The sequence below is a fragment of the Cheilinus undulatus genome, linkage group 13 (genome assembly GCF_018320785.1).
Source record: "Cheilinus undulatus linkage group 13, ASM1832078v1, whole genome shotgun sequence".
Classification (NCBI taxonomy): domain Eukaryota; kingdom Metazoa; phylum Chordata; class Actinopteri; order Labriformes; family Labridae; genus Cheilinus; species Cheilinus undulatus.
The window spans coordinates 3450103-3468150 of NC_054877.1; the positions used below are offsets into that span (position 1 = coordinate 3450103).

General features: G+C 37.2%; 1 protein-coding gene across 2 annotated transcripts in view; it reads right to left on the bottom strand.

Moving 5' to 3' along the window:
* The window catches only part of LOC121520098 (NACHT, LRR and PYD domains-containing protein 12-like), a 53450-nt gene that overhangs the window by 25577 nt on the left and 9825 nt on the right, over positions 1-18048 (bottom strand). Inside the window, exon 1 of one of the 2 annotated variants that reach the window (XM_041803369.1) lies at positions 13696-13823. The exons of the other annotated variant lie outside the window; for it this stretch is intronic. The gene's annotated coding sequence lies outside the window, so the exon portion shown is untranslated. Of the gene's footprint in view, positions 1-13695; positions 13824-18048 lie in introns of those variants that run through there. 2 annotated transcript variants of the gene reach the window in all.

An 18048-nucleotide genomic window follows, 5' to 3' on the forward strand; every position in this document is an offset into this window, starting at 1 on the left:
CTTTACTTAAAAAGGATCTACAAACCATTTCCCTCTGCCATGAGTGTCAGCTGGAGTTAAATCAATGATAAATTATAGTATAATCTGTTTTATCACTTCATTTTAAAATATAGTCCCATGATTACAGTTGATCCACGCTGACATTTAAGAACTTGTAAATTCTAGGACAAAGTTTTTGATGACCTTACTAGATTTAAAAAGAAACATTTCAATCAAATGTATTTATTTCAAAGATTTCAACCAAAAAATCATTCTAACTTGAATTTCTCACAATTAAAATGTCATTTTTAACAGTGTCAGTAATCTGTTTATTTATTCAGACGGTTGCTCCACCTGACATTTTTGGGTTTTAGATGCTAAATATGGAAAAAATTCTATAACTCAAATCTACTGAAAATATTAGTTATTTTATTAAAGAGTTAGTGCTAAATATTAGAGTGACTTTGATAGGCAGAATTTTATGGAAAAATAAGTTTTAAGTCCACTTTCTGTACTTTTGTTGTGGTGTTACTAGTGCTTTCCTTCATTTTATAGAACTTTTGATACATTTTTAGTTATGTCAAACTTTTTTGTCCCTCTAACATTGTGCCTGCTTGTTGAGGACAGGCTAAGTAAGCATGTTTTCTGAGTATGGAGCCTGATAAACCAGAGAATGGACCCCTGAATAAACAGGAAAATATGTCAAAAAATGTGTTGTTTTGATTATTACTTTTTCAATTTCATTATTTTGTTTTTTTGCTTTAATGAAGTACATGAGAAAAGGAAATCATGTGACCCAATGGAAAAGGTGAACATTTCAAAATAAAAGCCCTCATGTCATAATTTTAGCCTGCATAGACATTCACTGATTTTTACAGTATAATAACAGGACAATGTGCTGGAAACAAAGAATTGAAAATGTCAGTGGTAAAAGTACTGGTGATTTAATGGACTATATGTGATGTTTGTGTGTGGGTTGAACTCAGGTGCGGAGACGGAAGCAGTTTTAACAGTTTTATTGTGAGGATAAGTGCACCAGGGAAGGGGATTCCAAGAGTCCAGGAGGGAGTGAGGGAGTGCTGGAGCTGGCTGTGGTGAATTGAGCAGGAGGCACTGGAAAAAAGGAGGAGAGGCACATTAGCGACAATATAGACAAAATGCAAACACTAGAGATCACTGGAATAATCAAAAAGCACGAAAAACTTCTCTGAAGGATCACGAGAAGGAGCCCGGAGACGACGTTTACCGTGAGGTAATGTAGACAAGACTCAGGCGCTGTAGAGAGCTGCAGCCGGTCCTAAATAGCAGGAGTGATTAGAAGATTCGCTGCAGGTGAGCCTCTCCACAGCACCAGGGGGGAAGGGTGAACGCCTCAGGAGAAACAAAGTAAAGTTAATAGCCAGCAGCCAGCTCCGGAAACCGGAAGTTCCACAAAAATAAAATGCTCGAAACAACATAACCACCACACTATATTAATATTAGGAAGAAAATAAATGAATATGAATAAATATGCCTGGACTGCTTGAGGTATTTATCCATGTACACAGATTTAACATTTTCTCTCTCATTATTATTATTATTATTATTATTATCATTACTCATTTATTTATTTATTAAACACAATAATAAATAAACCTTTCCACCAAACAATACAATCACTGATTGAAAATGTGATTCCTGCTGTGTACATAGATTATTCTGCTGGCCTCCATGGCCCCCTATTAGTCAGGGCAGCAGAAAGCTCTCTCCTTTATCCCCCTTATGGGTGGCCTTGTGTCTGAGGAAATGCTGTTTTTATCCCGTGGTATGTGAGCTAGGACTCAGATGCCGCAGTTTTTCCTGGTATTGATGGTCTGATAAAAGAATGTTAGTTTTAGTGTCTGGGTCAGTGTGAATGGAGTCTAGCTCTCTCTCTGGATCTCTTAAGCCCTTTTCACACCGCCACGCAGTAACTACCCTGAAATCCGCCTCCCTGCCGGAGGAGTCCCCTGAAATGCCTAGCGTTTTTTTAAAGCGGCTACTGCCGCTGCAGTACGAGGCAGCAATGACATAGAGGTGCTTCGGTGAACGTCACAGCAGAGCCCACCCACAATTCCATCACACACCCCCTCCCCAAAAACACGTAGAGTACCTCACAATCTCTGTATATTAACATGTATAATGTAGTATAAAACGAAGGGAAAAATATGGTTCTGTCATCAAAATAATTCCCCCTAGAAAATACGTTTCAATGGTTGGTTCCACAATTTTTCCTCTAGTTGTCTTTGTACGATGGTAGCCGTGTTGTAGACCTCAGGATATTCATGATACACCAGCATTATGAGCTCCTCCATTGTTTGCTAAGACCCACGAAGCCTGCTTTTTCTGGTTATCTCCCTTCTTTGATGTGATTGGCTGCTGCCAGACAGCTGCTGCCAGAAAGTTCAACACGCCGAACTCCGAGCGGCAGGGTAAAATCTGTGCGCATTCACGTGGGCGGCAACCGCTTCTGGGTCCTACCGCCGTGGTTAAAACTGCTTCCAGTCTGCCGCCCGTCCCTCATTAAAATGATTGGAGGTGGTGAGTTGCCGCACAGCAGTGTGAAAAGGGCTTTAGGGAGTCAAACGTGCCCAGGCACCGTCCGGATGACCTAGTGAGAGTGACTGCGCCCCAAATCCTCTGTCTCAGCTTGGACTAACCTCCCTTTAGGAAAACTAAAGTCAGACTTTAATTCCATACCTGGTCTTCCTCTGTCCCCCAGAGCTCCGTCAGACCGAGCCAACCGTCCCACACATATGAAGAAGTGTTGTCGTTGTTGATCAGCATTAGTCTGGTTTCCGTTAGACCTGAACTTTTCTGAGTAGACCTGATGACTGCTCATTCACTTTGAGATGTTTCTGCATGAAAACGAAAGTTAACTTCTGAGTGTGGGAGGGGAGGACTGCACTCATCTGATGCTGCATTCACGGGTAGTCCGAAATTAGAGATTCACTCCCGGAAATGTCCGATGTGTCCCAGCCTCTTCTTTGACTTCAAAGCTGTCAGCTGGGGAGGTAAGAGTTTTTTGTTTCCTCCTCTGTAGATCTATCCATGAGCATCTGGACAGTACAGCGTCTACAGTCCTCAATGGACTCAGGACCAGGATCCAGTCATGAGTCTGGACCTGTTTGGAGCATCTCTCTCTCTCTGGTTCATTTAGAGAGTAGGAAGGCAGCTTTTAGGCTACAGTTTCTACAAAGTTTTCTCTATGGACTGTGATCCTGTGTCACAATTTTTTTTGTATTGTAAATAATTTTATGTAATTATATGAATTTTAAAAACTTAAAAACTCTCTCTTAGGATCATTAAACATACTTTATTTCCTCTGTTAAATAATGATTGATAACAGAGAGTCTGGCTCACACCTTTGATTTTAATCCCAGTGAATGTGAGACTCTGGACCAGTAAACAAGTCCACTAGTACTACTCAGTAATAACTCCAGAGATCCAGTCTAGTCATTGACTTTCTTACATGTTTAATCCAGAAGGATCTGGACTAAAGTCCAGGAGCTATGTTGATTTTGATTCTAAATCAGGCCATGAGTGGAGCACTGATGTAAAATGAGAGTTCTAGTGTTCCCAGAACCCTGAATGGGAGGATTTAAGAAGCTGACTTTAGAGACTTCCTGGGAAGATGGTGGACAGGTCAGATGCTTAGTTGTTAGCTTGCCTGAGTCAGGAGATTTAAAGCTACTCAAAGAAAACAACTCGATATAAAAATAAGGCAGACTTGGTTATGGGTGGACGCCGAAGCCGGAGAAACACAAAAACTCAATGAAAATTGAAGTACAGCCTACAGTGGGTGAAACCCCTGAACACAAGAGCAACGCAGCTGAGGAAATGGACCAGACCGAGACACTGAGAGCTGGGCTAGCTAACATTAGCAGCGACATTAAAGACCTCAAGAAAGAACTCCATAGCGGGCTGAAAACATTCAAAAACTTAACAAACTTAAAACGGAGATGAAACAAGAAATCGCAACTCTAAAGCAAGACATTGAACTCAAACTCATGGAGAGTAATAAAGAGTTACGCAAAAGACGAGCATAAAGGAAGCCCAGGCTTATCAGAATTGGAAGAATACAACGTTGGAAGGAAGTAACCTGCTAACCAAGGTAACGAAGCAGACATGCCAGATGCAAGACAAAATAACTGACCTCGAAGCGAGGTCTCGAATAAATAATGACTGAATCTTTGGTTTGCCTGAGGATGCAGAAGGAGGCTCGATCACGGACTATTTGGACCAACTCCTTAAAACAGAGCTTGGGGTTACCCGAAGGGACTCACCTACAAAATTCAACGCGCACACAGAGCTCTCATGCGGAAGCCAAATCCAGGTGAAACTCCGAGATCGATAGTGGTAAATTTCCTTAAGTTTGAAACTAAGGAGATGGTTTTAAGGAAAGTCTGGCAGAAGAAGGGCACCCTGGTAGGAGACAAGAAGATTCAGTTTGACCATGACTATCCAACTGAGGTTGTTCAAAAACGCAAAATGTACCTGAATGTTGAGAAAGCGCTTAAAGAGAAGGGCATTTGATTCTAAACTCCATATACAAAAACACGAATCCATTGGGACAATGGCATGAAAAGCTATGATACGGCCTGGGAAGCAACACAGGACATGAGAGCAAAGGGCTTGACCGTGGACGCCAGACGAGCGGAGGAGAGGCTAAGTGGTGCTTCAGGATGGCAGTGGGTGGGGCGCCTCCGTGAGAGAATAAGAACAGCAATACCAAAAGACAAATGACCTAAAAATATACCAAATCTGAGATAAATGATATGTTCTTGGATGAATATGGAAAAAGGGATACATTTTTAAAACAAAATGCTGGCAAGACCTCTCCGCTCTGACATGACCGAACACGCACGCCCGTCTACTGTCAACACTCACCCTTCATCCCCCATCCAGTGTTTGCTCCCACCACTCTGCTAATCGGCGACTCCATAATCAGGAATGTCCGTTTTTTTAATGTCACTACTCTCTGTTTTCCTGGTGCTACGGTCCAAGTCATACCCGAAAAACTCCAGAATATTCTCCCCTCTCTGCTATCCACCATCACCCACCTCACATGGGCACCAACGACACCTCCCGTCAACACTCTGAAATAACAAAGTCCCACTTCACCGATCTCCTCATATTCTTAAAGCAAACTGGTAAATCTGTTTTCATCTCTGGTCCCATATCACCATAGTACAACGCTGCTCGCTTCAGCAGAGTCCTTTCCCTTCACTACTGGCTTCAGGCCGCCTGCAGGACTCATGACGTCATCCTCATTGACAACCTAAACTTGCTGTGGAATAGGAAATCACTTTTCAAAACTGATGGACTTCATCCAAACAAAGCTGGTTCTCAACTACTCACTGCTAATATTAAGCTCACTGTGCAGTTCACACCCCCTCACTGACTATCTTCATCTCATGTCACTCAGGTCCTGGACTCTCCCTTTTCACAATCAAATGTCCCTTTCACCCGCCCCCCCCCCCCCCCCCCCCTTCCTTGTTGCTGTTTTGCTTGTGTTGACTTTGTCTGTTTTTATGGTATGTTTAATGTGATTTTATCTTTTCTGCTTTGTACAGTGTCTTTGAGTTTTATGAAAGGCGCTTTATAAATAAAATGTATTATTATTATTATTACTATTATTATTATTATTATTATTATTATTATTGAATCAGCTGGATCTACCATCAATTGGCATCTCTCAAAATGATAGACTAACGGCAGACATCACAAAGGAAGAGATTGAACAAAGCAATAAATTCTCTAAAAAATAACAAATCTCCAGGGAGTGACGGCTATACCATAGAATGGTACAAGACTTTTAAGGAGGAGTTAGTACCAATACTGGAGACCTCTTATAATTGGACTCTCAAAGAAAACAAAATACCTCCAACATGGGCTGAAGCAATCATTTTGATCCTTCCCAAACCAGGGAAGGACAAAGAAAGATGTGAAAATTATAGACCAATATCCATATTAAATATAGATTATAAATTATATACTTCAATTATCTCTAAAAGAATAAATACTTTCATAGTAGAACCACGAGATGAAGACCAAACAGGATTCATCTCAGGTCGTCAAACACAAGACAACATCAGAAGAACTTTACACATCATTGAACATGCAAGAAGAGAAAAACGAAGTACTGTTTTGGCAAGTATTGATGCTGAGAAAGAATTTGATTGTGTTAAGTGGGAATTTCTCTATCAGGCAATGCAAAGATTTGGATTCAATAATAAATCAATACAGTTGATTAAAACACTGTAACAAAAAACTTCTGCTAGAATAAAATGAACGTAAATTTGACAGGTAAAATATGGTTACAAAGGTCAGCTAGACAGGGATGTTGTTTGTCGCCAAGTCTGTTAGCAATATTTATTGAGCCTTTAGCTCAAGCAGTTAGACGAAGTAAAGAAATTCAAGGGGTCACAATAAAAGAAGTCGAGCATAAAATCGGGCTTTTTGCTGACGACATAATAGCCTACCTTGAGCAGCCAAATACAGCGCTCCCTAACCTAATACCTTTCAGGGTACAAAATTAATATTTCTAAAACTCAAATTTTAGCACTCAATTATATCCCACCAAAATCAATCAAGGAATTATATGACCTGAAATAGGATCTAAAATCAATCAAATATCTGGGTGTGACAATTACTAAAAACATTTCTGACTTGTATAGAGCAAATTATGGCAATATAAACCAAGATTTACAAAAAGATTTAAGATGGTCCACTTTACCGTTAAACTTGAACTCAAGAATTGAGATACAGTCATGGACAAAAAGATTGGCACCCCTGGAATTTTTCTGGAAAATACATCATTTCTCCCAGAAATTGTTGCAATCAACAAATGTTTTGGTATACATGGTATACTTCTGCTTTTTTCGTGTTGTTCCAATGCACATAAAGGAAATAAACAGATGTATACCGAAAACATTTGTAATTGCAACATTTTTTGGGAGAAATGGCGTATTTTCTGGAAAAATTCCAGGGGTGCTAATGTTTTCGTTCATGACTGCAGTTAAACTAAATACACTACCCAAATTCCTCTGTCTATTTCAATCTTTACCTGTAGTGGTCCCCCAAGGGCAATTTGAGAACTGGGACAGAATGATATCTAGATTTGTCTGGGGGGAAGAAGACCCAGGGTTAGGTACAGGACTCTCCAGTTGCCCAAAGAAAGAGGAGGTATGGGTCTTCCTAAATTAGTGTACTACTTTTATGCTGCCCAACTGAGACCTGTATACTGCTGGTGCAAAACGGAATATGGAGCAAAATGGAAAGACATAGAAAAAGAAGTAAACCATACCCCTATTCAAAATATGGTTGGAGATGATAAATTATGCAAGTAACTTAAAAGTAGTATGGATCCTATAACAATACACACATTGGATCTATGGTTTAAAATATTGAACAAGAATAAAATTCAGAAAGATAAAAACAGGCTAAAATGGGTAGCTTATGATAGAAATTTTAAACCTGCAGAATATGATCAAAGATTTAAGCAATGGGTAACGAAAGGAATAACAGCCTGGTGCATGTTGGAAAAAAATGGGGATCTGGAGAATTTTGAAAATCTTAGAAAAAAGTATGACTTAGGAACACATGATTTCTTCAGATATCTTCAATTAAGGGACTATTACAAAAAAGAAATCGAAGCAGATTCTTCCAAGGAAGTAAATGGAGTTATCCAAATAATGATGAAAGCGTATCAGGAAAGTAACATAAGAATAATTTCAGCATTATAATCAAGGATTGATCACTAATGACAAACATTCAACCAAATATATAAAGGTGAAATGGGAGAAAGAACTTAATATAGTAATTTTAGAAGAAGATTGGCATGATATGTGGAAGATTCACCATTCATCTACTAACTCTCATACATGGAGAGATTAGATTATTTATAACACTGAAATTGAAAAGTAAACAATTACTATGTCCTCAGAAGTGCTGGCAAGAGTGTGGGTCTTTTGATGTTGACCATACCCATGTTTTCTGGAAATACCAAAAAATTACTGTATTTTGGGAGACAGTTTGTGCAGAGTTGAAACAAATACTATGGATATGAGGATATGAGGTCCCCAAGAATTGCTTGGTACTTTACCTGTGTAAATTCTGTGACAAAATCTTTAGTGCTAAAGATTCATATTTGATCAAAATACTGTTGGTTGAATGTAAGAAAGCTATTACAAGAAATTGGGGTAAGGAAACACCACCAATGAAGGACCAATGGATAGAAATCGTGGATGAAATTTGTTTAATGGAAAAGTTGACCCATGTATTGAGACTACAGGAATCACAACTAGAAAGAAAATGGGAAAAGTGGACTCTGTACAAGACTCAGAACGACAGCATTAGACAAGAACAAAGACTGACAGATGTGGAAACCTTACAGACTGTTAAAACATGAAGGCTCCCTCCAAGCAGTTCTCTTTTGATTTCATGACATTTCTGTTTATGTTTATTTATGATTGTATTTTCCTTTTCTGAGGTGTAACAGATATGCTTTGTTTAAAAATATGCTAATAAAGATTTAAGTGAAAAAAAAGAAGCTGACTTTAAATTAATCAGCATATATCTGACTATTTAGGCTACCACTAAATCTGACTGACTTTAAATATCAGGAGTCAACACTTCAACAGCAGGCACAAACAGCTGCTGTACTTTCACCATGTCACCACCAGGTGTCACTGTTGGTCTGCAGCACTAAAGCTTCACTTATTTCTCACAATGATCAAGAAATAAAGAGTGTGTTTGACTTCATCAGCCCGTCAGTGGGTTAAAGAGTTGCTGTTAGTCATGGCTAACACTGAGCAGTCATCTGGGTGTGTTTGAACATCCTTGGATGGTCAGAGAAATGATGACTTTAGAGTTTAACCATGACTAAAGTTTAACTGAGTAACATGGACCTGTGACGTTAAAGGAGGGGCTGCAGATACAAACATGACCGTTGTTATTTGTATATCCTCCTCTCAGAGTGAGTTATGATCACTGTAGGTCTGCAAACACATGATTTACTGAAACACAACCTTCAAGAACAACCTTCACATCTTTACATGACTCTAGTTCATGTTTTAGTCACATTTACCCTGATGGGACAGGTGAGGAGGGACGGGTGAGGAGGGACACCTGATGTTTTCATAAAAGCCCTGAACCTATTTAGTCTCAGAGCGACTTGCTCCTCCGTTAAGTAATTGATTGTGCTCGAATTGGGGGTGAAGTGATTGCTCTTGTTGTTAATAATTTATTGATACCATGTACAGCATGGGGCTATTTCCCCTGATAACAAGCCCAAGTAGAATAACAACACATTGTGCCACATTAATAGATAATATATATATACAAATATAATGGAGGATAATATTAAAAGTGGGTTATTAATCAATGACATTAGTGATCATCTACCAGTTTTTGCTGTTTATGGCTATAATTATAAGGGCAACAGAAACAAAAGCAATGCTACGTATAAAAGAATCCAAACAGAGAAGCACTAAACATCTTCAAAAATGAGCTACTAAAGCAAAATTGGAATATCATATATGAAGAGAACGATGTTAACAAAGCATATGAAACATTTTTACAGATATTTAAAATACTGCATGATAAACACTGTCCAGTAATACCATGTAAAAAGAAACAAAAATACACAGGAAGACCATGGATGACTAAAGGGCTACAAAATGCCTGCAAAAAAAAAAAAGAATACCCTATATCGAGAATTCATTAAGCAAAGAACCATTGAAGCAGAAAATAAATATTAAAAATATAAAAATAAGCTAACCAATATCATGAGAACTTGTAAAAAAGAATACTTTAGTAAAAAATTAGAATATTCTAAAAATAATACAAAAGGATTATGGAATACATTAAACAGTGTAATTAAAAATGGAACAAAACAAAATCAATATCCTCAGTATTTCAAAGATGAAGAAAGCAGCATTAAAAAAAACTGAAGGAAGTAGCAGATGAATTTAATTCATTTTTTTGTAAATATAGGACCAAAATTGGCAGAAGCAATAAAGGTCGATAGGACAGAAATCAATCCTACTGATAATGTTGAGGGTAACAATAGCTCAATGTTTTTAACAGCTGTGGAAGAAAAAAAAACGATTTGATGGTTTTGTTGAGAAACACAAATTGCTAACAGACAGTCAGTATGGGTTTAGAAATAATAGATCGACATCTATGGCACTGATAGAATTGGTGGAAGAAATAATAGACTGTATTGATACAAAGAGGTTCGCAATATGAGTGTTTTTAGACCTCAAGAAAGCTTTTGACACAGTCAATCATGATGTATTGATAAGAAAATTAGGGAAATATGGTTGCCGAGGTCATGTTCTGGATTGGTTGAAGAATTATATACTAAACAGACAACAGTACGTACAAATAAATCAGAAGACATCAAGTCTTATGAATATTTTATGTGGGGTGTCTCAAGGATCAGTGTTAGGACCAAAACTATTTATTATGTATATTAATGACATTTGCAGAGTATCTGAAGTATTAAGATTTGTGTTATTTGCAGATGACACAAATATTTTCTGTTCTGGTGTAGAATTACAGCAGCTTTTGGAGGTGATGACAAAAGAATTAAACACCTTAAAAAGGTGGTTTGATGCAAATAAATCGTCTTTAAACTTGAACAAAACTAATTTTATGTTGTTTGGACATTATAAGAGAAATATGATGTAAAATTAAACATTGGTAATGTCAACATAGAAAGAGTAAATGAAATTAAATTCCTTGTTGTGATTCTAGACCACAAAATCTGCTGGAAACCACATATTAATTATGTTAGGGGAAAGTTGGCATGGAGTATTGCCATCCTGAGGAAAACAAGGCAGAGCTTCAATCAAAAAGCTCTGTATATTTTATATTGTGCATTAATCTTACCTTATCTGACCTACTGCATAGAGGTGTGGGGAAACACATATAAAAGTAATCTTCAAACAATAAATATAATGCAGAAAAGGGCGATCAGATTCATCAACAATGCAGGCTTTAGAGACCACACAAACAGACTTTTCTTAAAACTACAAGCTATTAAACTTCACAATCTGATTCAGTTTAAAACAGCACAAATATTATTCAAAGCAAAAAATAACTTACTCCCAAACAATATAAATAAACTGTTTTCAGAAAGAGAAGGAGGTTATAATCTAAGAGGGGAGCTGAACCTAAAAATGCATCGTGTCAGAACAACATGAAAAAGCATGTGTGTGTCAATCTCAGGGGTTAAATTATGGAACAGTTTAGCAGGTGAATTAAAGAAATGTAAACCCATAGGTAAGTTTAAAAGAACATTCCAAATACAAATCTTAAATAAATACAAGGATGAAGAGCAGCGGTTTACCCAGGACGGTAATGGCAGGATTTAGGAGAAACATGGATTTATTGTCCAGTTCTGTAATGTCTTTTTGCTGTGTGTGCGTATAGAGTTCCACATGTACAGAACCTATGTACTACAGATAGGTGAAAATTTATCTGTATATCTGCTTGTATGTAGCTTAAATTATAATCAATATACTATAGGAACCATCGGTTCCTGAATAGATTTTCAGTGTTGTAAATATTATAGTTATGGAAAAAAAAAAATAAATAAAATAAAATCTTGATTGTAGTAACTGGTAATAAAGGGGTAGGATTAAATAAGCTTATACTTCTGCCTACTCCTTTTTGAACATGTAAACATGCGTCAAATGCAAGATATTGTCAACAGCCTTTTTGTTTTTTTCACAAAAGCATGGGTGACTGTATTTGTTATGGTGACAATCTCAGATTGTTCTTTGTTGTTTGTTTGTTTGTTTGTTTGTTTTTTACTTTTTAAATTATTTTTATTTTCACTTTTATACATGTTCAAAATAAATAAAATAAAATAAATAAATAAAATAAATATGCAATCTTTGGTAGATGTCAAGGCCGTGGAGTTGAAGGAAAGAGCAAAGAGGAGAGTGGATGTTTAGTACAATACAGGTAAAGTTTCTAAAGTTCAGCCTGAGCTCACAGCTCGTTAGTGTCGTGTGTCTGCTTGTGTCTGTGTCGTTTTAAGTCAGGGACTCTCTGCTCTGATTAAAGCTAAAAACACAGACACGTATGTCTGATTAATCAGGATGACTGAGCTTAAGCTGAGAAAATAAATGTGCATCCTCCACGTTACAGAAAACACTCCTTTAAGTTTCCTCTGAGTTCTGACCATGTTTGATAAACAGTGATCTGATCCTGTGAGTCTGCTCAGTGAAGCTGCTGATCCTGGGTCAGTCTGTCACACACACACACACACACACTCACACTGAGCACAGCAGAGATGTTAAATATGAACAGAGTCACTCGTTTTGGAAAAAGAGATAACCCTTTTTTTCATTTTCAACAAACACTTGTGCACACTTTTACATGATTCAGACACAAATCATATAGAATAAAATGATCTAACAGAAACCATGTTTTTGCTGAAGTATAGGCTGGAGTATTTTATGAGCTCTTCAACTCTTTTTAGATAGAAAACACGACCTTATCCACGCTTTGAAATATTGGCAATCATGAACCTCTCTCAGGATTTGGTTTCTACTTTATCTTGGATCTTATACATAGAAAATATGATGTGGCTTTTAGACTTTAGTCTGACCTCATTGACTCCAATAATGTGGAAACAGTTCACTTGAGAATGTTAATTTAGCCACTTCAATTTTAGTAAATAAAGGTGCAAAACACACCACAATATAGGAAATAAATCTTTTAAAGCTCAAAGATTTCTGGGGGAGGACGCCCCACACAAGTCTGAATAAAATCCCACATGCCTGGCTGGTACCTGTGGGTGTGGTTTACTTTTTAGTAGTTTTTCATTCATGGAAGGATAAAAATAAATAAAGGTGCTGAGTGAAGGACAGTTGTAAAGAAAAGATGAGGAAAGGACAGTAAAACCCCTCACAGCTGAAGAAGAAGATTCTACAGAAGAGGAGAGCTGATGAAGAGGAGGGAGAGAAACAACAGACGTCAGGAAAAAAGGGAAGGACATGTGTGATGAGGAGAATTATTAAGAAAAGACTGAGACTGCGTTCAGATTTGAGGAATCATGAAATATGACGTGAAAGAAAATGTAAAAAAAAAAAAAAAAAGGGAATTGGGAAGTAGAGAAGAGGAAGTGAAAGAGAGGGAGTTACAGAAAAGATAACAGAGAGTTGATGAGACTAAGATACATGTAAAACTTTATCTTTAATGGTAATATCATGGTCATAAATCTGAAAGCTCATTGTTTTTCTATTTTCCTCTTTCAGTGGAGCAAACTTCCATCCAGGAGTAAAAGAGTGGAGCAGAGAGAGAAAGGGAGAGAATGAAAGAAGATTAGAGGAGGAAGAGAGAGCAGAAAACAGAGAGAGTCAGAAAGGAACAGATCACATAGTACCTATAGATGAGGACAGTTTTTAGATTCTGTTATGCTAAAATAAACACACATTCTTAGGTAACAGGTACATACTCAACACTTTAAAATCATAAACACTGTTTCTAATAGGTACTTTCTAATTAAACATGTGCATTCAATGAAAACAAATGGCTTCAAATCAATTGAATAGTGTCTGTAAAGCAGGAAAAACCTCTGGGGAGAATGCCCCATGACCCTCTTGGGCTAAGCCCCTAATGCTGGCAAAGTCTAGCTCTGCCCCTGAGGAAAACTAAAGTCAGACTTTAAATCCATACCTGGTCTTCCTCTGTCCCCCAGAGCTCTGTCAGACCGAGCTACCGTCCCACACACATGAAGAAGTGTTGTCGTTGTTGATCTGCATTAGTCTGGTTTCCTTTAGACCTGAAAAAACAGAAGTAACTTCTGTTTTTGTCTTTACTGGACAAACAAGGATGGATGTAGCTAAAATAGGGAATTTGGCACTACAGAAAAATTTCAATGCATCAAAATCAATTTTGATACTCATCATTGGCATGGCCCAGACTCTATTTATTGAAAAAAAAAAATTCTAGATCATTTCATATGGGAATTATGGTCTTTTTGTGTTTTTTACCAGAAAAAATACCAGTGACATGGTGTACAATAACTGGCCTAAAAAGGGTGCAACATTGAATTTTTAATTTTTAATTTTTAATTTTATTTTTGGTCAGGGTTGAGGTTGTTGAACAGGTTTGAAGCAGTGAAAGTTAAAAAAAATGTTGAAAAATGATTGTTTTATTAACACCTTTCAGCGTGTACATTTTCAGGACAAACATGGACAGATAGAGCTAAAAATAACAAGTGAGTGAGGGTTAATGTCAGTGTCCCATCCAACATCCATAGACATTAATATAACATTAACATCACCTCCTATGTAACTGAGGCAGCAACTTCACTTATGGTACATTTTGTTTATTTATTTTATTTAACCAGGAGAAAACCTCTTTGAGATTAAAAATCTCTTTTTCAAAAGTGTCCTGGCCAAGACAGCAGCAGCAAACAGAGTGCATTAAGGTTTAGTGCCCAAAGGCATTCTGGGAAAACTGCAAAATTGTCATAACCCAGATATTTGAGTATAACATAAATACTTAAATTGTTTGAGTACTGTTCACTTAAAACTAAAATCAGTTCTATCAGCTCATAAAAATAGAGTTGAAATCACAGTTTTGGATTTTTAAGTAAACACGACTCCATTTTACCCCCTTTTTACTTAATTTGTTCAAACCAAGTAAACTAAAGTAAACTGAGCCCTTTAGCTGTTATGGCCAAGAAGTATAAGTAACTTGTTTATAATAAGTATTTAGACCAGGTTACAAAAAACTGAGTTAATTCAACTCAATGTTTCTGAGTAAAAGTGATATTGGTTTTTACAGTGTAACAGTGAAAGAAAAAGCTGCTGCTGTCTTGGCCAGGACACTCTTGAAAAAGAGATTTTTAATCTCAAAGAGGTTTTCTCCTGGTTAAATGAAATAAATAAATAAAAAGCACCATGAGTTGCTGTCTCAGTTACATAGGAGGTGATGTTAATGTTAATAATGTGTATGAATGTTGGCTGGCACACTGACATTAATGAAATATCAATTACTGGTTCAGAGGGTCACTAACAGCCATTGATATAAAAAGAGGCCACAAGTTAGTTAGGAGGACAAGGAGAGGAGGGCAGAAACTTTCTACCAAGAGAAGAGGGCTAACCAGTGGTGGGTAGAGTACACAGTTACAGTACTCAAGTAAAAGTACTGTTACTTAACAATAATAATTACTCAAGTAGAAGTAAAAGTACTCTTAAGAATAAGTACCTTATTAAAAGACTACTCAAGTAGTAACTTCATGAGTAACTTCATTTTGTACAATTTATTAAAATGTAAACTGAACATTGTCATGAATAGCAAGTAGCATAACTTACCAAAAGTAAAAGAAATGAAAGAAAATAACGTAATAAATAATTCAGCAGTCAAATTATGTTTGTTTATCATAATTATGGGGTGAAAATTTTAATATAAAGAAAAAAAAACCTACTCTTTCTTTCATGATAGTTTTCTTATTTCTACATGATGATTTTAATCTGACATACATGAATTTGTACCTCACAGTTCTTACTTTTTAATCACATTATATTCATTTTATCATGTGTTAATGATTTTTGGCTTATATTTATGAAATTAATCTTATCAACTGGCCTCATTTTTGACTTTATGCCTTTTTTAATTTAATTTTTACTTTTTTAGCTCCAATTTATGAATTGTTATCCTGATTTTCACTGAACAGATTTGTCCCACTAGCCCCCCGTTATAACCATGTTAGTTATAATCACTGATATCAGAGATATAAACACACACATGACAATAGTATCACCTACGACGTAACGTTTCTGTGGCAGAGCTGCAGAGGTGGTTGGACATGTGACGTCAGTTATCACTGACACAGCTGTGTCTCTGCAGTCTGCAGGTTAAAACAGAGATGTGAGCTTATACGTTTAGCTAACCAGCAGTGCAGTCGTTAGCTTGTTTAGCTAACCAGCAGTGCAGTCGTTAGCTTGTTTAGCTAACCAGCAGTGCAGTCGTTAGCTTGTTTAGCTAACCAGCCGTGCAGTCGTTAGCTTGTTTATCTTACTCACCATAACAGCTTTCTTAGATTTGACGTTCTGTTTTTGGAGTTGAGGTTTCCTCCGTTGTAGGCAGACACAGTAGGCAGGTATTATGTGTCTGTTGTTCCTTGTGGGTTGAAAGGCAGAAAGTCTAGATGTTGGACCAGGGATGAACACACAGGAAAATCTTGGGAGTAATTTTTTACAGAGTAAAAAGTGTTTAACTCAAAAATAGTAAAATTTACTCTTTATTGAGTATATTTATCACCACCCACCAGGAGAGTTGGAGTAAAAACACAGAGTAAATTCTGCTGGAGTAAAACTTTTAACCACACCCACTTAAGTATCAACTCAGCTGCCATCACTCATGTACGGTCACAGCTGCAGCTCGTTAGGTGTCCCAGCTGTAGATAATCCTTGGCAATCAAGATCTTCTCACCTGGTGATGAACCTTCAGACACCTGTGTACTACAGCTTCTAGTCAGGTGACTCCTCTTCAACCTTTGATAATCCAGTGATTTTTCAGGGAGTTTTTTTTTCCCAATGTGTACCTCCATCCTTTTGGTTCTTTAAGGGGAAGGGCTATTTTAAATTTTTCCAAAAACCATGTACGAGACCGTCAGTGCATCTGTTGGCGCTGGCAGGCAATGCATCCTCAATGGTTTGATATGTGGCGAAGTCAATCCTCTGCCTCACCATGTCTCCACCCTTCCAGGCAGAGAGTAGTCAGCTGCTCTGGATCATGGGCTGGTTTTTGGAATGTTACTAGACAGCTCTTCACTAATGGGAGATAGGGCTAATGGTGGGATCCGGTGTTTCTTTAGTTTAACATTGTAAAACTGCTATGATTAATAACACCCAGCCAACTCGTAAAACTTTTATAAGAGATTTCTCAGTAAGTGAGAACATTTGTTATGTTCTCAATTACAAATGCAGTCACATACAGACATCCTGGTCTGCAACATTGACCCCCTCACTCATGGTGTCAAACTTCAAAAAACACTTTTCACTAAAAACATCAACTAATAAACTAAACATGCATAATTTTTTAGAATGTTCATGTTCATTGCAAAATTGTTATGCATGTTTAGTCTATTAGGTGATGTTTTTAGTGAGAAGTGTTTTTAGAACGATGACACCATGAGTGAGGGGGTTAATGTTGCAGACCACCACGTCTGTATGTGACTGTACCAGTGTTTGAGAATAAATAATAACAATTCATGCTTTCTTAGCCAGAGCTTGTCAAAGTCATTCAACTTGTCTGAGTGATGATTCCTCATCACTGTTAGACTCAATATAAAACCAAAGAAAGTACTCAGAAAACAGATTTCCACCATTAACGTTACCTCCCAAAGGTGAAGAGTCCTTCAAAAACATTATAGACGGTGCTCCAGATCAGCCAAGTACTGCCTGCTTGGTGGGGGTGGAGAGACAGTGTGGCAAAGTGTTAGCTTCACCGCTTAAAAGAGTCATGCTGAATTGTTGCCTGTTGGTGCCAACAGATGCACTGACAGTCTCATACATGGTTTTGGGTACATCAACATATATAAATCATGTAGAATTTATTCAAAGAAATTACATAAACTGAATTTAAGTAAATTAGGTAAATTCTATGAGTTACATTTGTTTTATTCAATTTCATTACATAAGAGGTATTTAACTGTTTATATTAGAATTACTTAATTCAATTGGATGGAAATTTGTTATGTAATTGAATTACATAAAACTGGCAAAATGGTGAATTAGTTCTTTGAGTGCAGGCATACAGAGTGAGTAAATTCTTTGGCATCAAACATTAGCTTGATCTTAACAGTTGCTATAATAATAATTCATTTAATGTTTTTTTCTGATTCTTGGGGGATTATGGACAGACCAGGGGCACTAATTTTTGTTAGAAAAGCTTGAAAAGGTAATTTTGGCATAATATGTCCCGTTTAACCTGAAATACACTAAAAGGAAGCCACAGTCATGGAGGGTCAGCTCAGGGTTTTCTTGTTGTTAGACTAGAATAAGGGAAAGTGTCCAA